Raw genomic sequence first — 4,069 nt, forward strand, 5'->3', positions numbered from 1 at the left:
GACACGCTGCTTGACTTCTCTTCCCTCAGTTCCCTCATCTGTAAAATGGGGATTAAGATTGTGAGCCCCACATGGGACAACCTGACTACCTGCATCCCCCCAGCACTTAGAACAGTGCTTGGCACATAGTAAGTGCTTAACAAGTACTATTATTATTATTATTATTATTATTATTATTATTATTATTATGTGATGATGATCCCTTTCTCACATTCCTTCTCTCTTTCTCCATCTCTACATTGATCCGTGGGGAAGTCAATATCCACATAGACGTTCCTGATGACGCTTCCACTACCTGCTTTCTATCACCCTTCTACTCCAATGACCTCCTGCTTCACCCCAACTCACCCACTCACCAACCTGGACATGCCATTGATCTCATCATCTCTTGTCACTGTTCAATTTCTACACTCACAAACTCTGAAATCCCTCAATCTGACCATAATCTCCTCAACGTCCTTCTCTCCTATACACCTCTTACCCACAGATCTTTTCCCCAACAGAGGACTCCAATCTTTTGACTCTGTCCATTTTTCTCAATGCCCCAATTAGCCTCCATGCCCAAACTGCCTTCCTTTGATAACCATATTGATGCCCTCAACACCACCCTCTCTACTGAATCTAACTCCCTCGATCCCCTATCTTTATATCGATCTCATACCAATGATCCACAGCCCTGGATCACCCACAGTCCACTTCCTTCACTCTTGTGCATGAGCCACAGTGCACAGAGTTGCAGAGGAAATCTAGATAATCAGGCCGACCTCATCCACCTCAAGGTCATCCTTGTGTGCTTTACCTCTGTCCAGCAAAATAATTTATCCTTCCTTATTGACACGCGTGCCCATTGCCCTCACTAGTTATTCCAGATGTTGAACCTCATCCTCTGTCTGCCTCCCGCACCCCTTATCCCTAATGACCTGGCCACCAACTTCATTGAGAAAATGGTGAACTCTTAAATCTGTAAGCCCGTTGTGGGCAGGAATTGTCTCTATTTGTTGCTGAATTGTACTTCCCAAGTGTTTAGTTCAGTTCTCTGCACCCAGTAAGTGCTCAATAAATATGATTGAATGAATGAATGAATGAAATCTCCCCTTCCCCAACTACAACTTTCACATCTTTCCCAGTGGTATTTCAAGAGAATATCTCCTTCTTTCTTTCAAAATCCACCCCCTCCACCTGCATATGTGACCCCATCCTTTTGTACCTTATCAAAGCACTTGCCCTCTCCTTTCTTCCCTCCTTGGCTGCTCTCTTCAACTGTTCATTCTCCAATGGCTTCTTCCCCACTACTTTCAAACATGCTTATTCATGTCTCCCCTATACTAAAAAAAAACCACCCTCTCGTAACCCCTCCATTTATCTGCATCCTCCAGTTATCCCCCCATCTCCCTCCTAACATTCCTTTCCAAACTCCTTGAACGATTTGTATACACCCACTATCTCAAATTCCTCTTCTCCAATTCCCTCTTTGACCTCCTCCAATCTGGCTTCCCTCCCCTTCACCACCCTCTCAAAGATCACAAATGATCTCCTTCTTGTCAAATCCTACAGCCTCTATCTAATCCTAATCCTAATCCTTCTCTCTCTCTAAACTGCATTCAACAGTGTCGATCATCTCCTCCTCAACTTCACTGACACTGTCCTGTGATTTTCCTTCTAATTCTCAGGTCACTCATTGTCAGTCTGTTTTGTACATGTTTCCTCTGTCTTCCACCCCCTAACTGTTTGGGTCCCTCAAGGTTCAGTTTTCAGTCCCCTTCTATTCTCCATCAACAGCCACTCCCTTGGAGAATTTATTCATTCCCAAGGTTTCAACAACCGTCTCTATGTAGATGATTCCCAAATCTACATCCCTAGCCCTGATCTCTCTCCCTCTCTGCAGTCTCATATTTCCTCCTGCTTTCAAGACATCTCTGCTTGGATGTCTTGATGTCCCCTACAGTAAGGGGACATCTATTTGGATGTTCTCCTCCCCCTCCCATCCCCTTACTGTAGGGGTTCCTCAAGGGTCAGTGCTTGGTCCCCTTCTGTTCTCTACCTACACTCACTCCCTTAGAGAACTCATTTGCTCCCATGGCTTCAACTATCATCTCTACCCTGATGACACCCAAATCTACATCTCGTCCCCTACTCTCTTTCTCCCTCCCTCCAGGCTCGTATCTCCTCCTGCCTGCAGGACATCTCCATCTGGATGTCTGTCTGCGATCTAAAATTCAATATGTCCAAGACTGAACTCCTTATCTTCCCTCCCAAACCTGTCCTCTCCCTGACTTTTCCATCACTGTAGACGGCACTACCATCCTTCCCGTCTCACAAGCCTGCAACCTTGGTGTCATCCTCGACTCTGCCCTTTCATTCACCACACACATCCAATCCATCACCAAAACCTATGACTCACCTCCACAACATCGCCAAGATCTGCCCTTTCCTCTCCATCCAAACCGCTATCTTGCTGGTTCAATCTCTCATCCTATCCCGACTGGATGACTGCATCAGCCTCCTCTCTGATCTCCCATCCTCATGTCTCTCCCCGCTTCAGTCTATGCTTCACTCTGCTGCCCAGATTATCTTTGTACAGAAATGCTCTGGTCATATCACTCCACTCCTCAAAAGTCCCCAGTGGTTGCCTGTCAACCTGCGAATCAAGCAGAAACTCCTCTCTTGGCTTCAAGATTCTCCATCACCTCGCCACTCCTACCCTACCTCACCTCCCTTCTCTCCTTCTACAGCCCAGCCCGCACTCTCCACTCCTCTACCGTTAACCTCCTCACTGTGCCTCATTATCGCCTGTCCCGCCATCGACCCCTGGCCCACGTCTTTTCCCTGGCCTGGGATGGCCTCCCTCCACACATCTGCCAAGCTAGCTCTCTTCCGCCCTTCAAAGCCCTACTGAGAGCTCATCTCGTCCAGGAGGCCTTGCCATAATGAGTCCCCTTATTCCTCTCATCCCCCCCACAGCCCTACCTCCTTTCCCTCCCCAAAGCACTTGTATATATTTTTACAGATTTATTACTCTATTTATTTTAGTTGTACATATTTACTATTCTATTTATTTTGTTAATGATGTGCATATAGCTATAATTCTATTTGTTCTGACAATTTTGACACCTGTCTACATGTTTTGCTTGGTTGTCTGTCTCCCCCTTCTAGACTGTGAACCCGTTGTTGGGTAGGGACCATCACTATATGTTGCCGACTTGTATTTCCCACAGTAAGCGCTCAATAAATACGATTGAATGAATGAATGAATCAGTGTCCTGCCATCACCTCGAATTTAACGCATCCAAAAGAGAACTCTTTATCTTTCCACCCAAAACCTGTCCTCCTCCTGACATACACATCACTGTAACAACAATAATAATAATGAAGATAATAATAATAAATATAGTATTTGTTAAGCACTTACTGTGCGTCAAGCACTGTTCTAAGAGCTGGGGTAGCTGCAAAGTAATCAGGTTTTCCCACGTGAGGCTCACAGTCTTCATCCCCATTTTACAGATGAGGTAACTGAGGCACCACGAAATTAAGTGGCTTCCCCAAGATCATACAGCTGTCGGACCACCACCATCCTTCCTCTATCATAGGGATGCCACTTTGTTGTTATCCTTGACTACCCTTTCTCATTCAAACCACATATTCAGCCTGTCACAATCCTGTTAGTTCAAAATTCACAGCCCTGCTAAAATCTGCCCTATCCTCTCCATACAAACTACTAACATGTTAAGCCAAGTATTTACCTTTTCCCACCTTGATTACTGTATCAGCCTCCTTGTTGACCTCCCTCCCTCCTGTCTTTCCCTATTCCAGTTCATACTTCACTCTCCTGCAGAGATCATTTATCTACAAAAACACTCAAGTCATATTTCCCACTCCTCAAGAACCTCTGGTGGTTGCCCAACCCACCATGCAAAAACTCCTCACCATTAGTTTCAAAGCACTCATTTGCCTTGTTCCCTACTATCGCACCTCACCAACCTCCTAGTTGGAAACTGAAACTCCCCAACTCTACGTAGAACCACATTGAACAGGAAATTTGAGATGTTCTCTAAATGGTTCCAACAGAAAA

The sequence above is a fragment of the Tachyglossus aculeatus genome, assembly GCF_015852505.1.
Source record: "Tachyglossus aculeatus isolate mTacAcu1 chromosome 12 unlocalized genomic scaffold, mTacAcu1.pri SUPER_6_unloc_2, whole genome shotgun sequence".
Classification (NCBI taxonomy): Eukaryota; Metazoa; Chordata; class Mammalia; order Monotremata; family Tachyglossidae; genus Tachyglossus; species Tachyglossus aculeatus.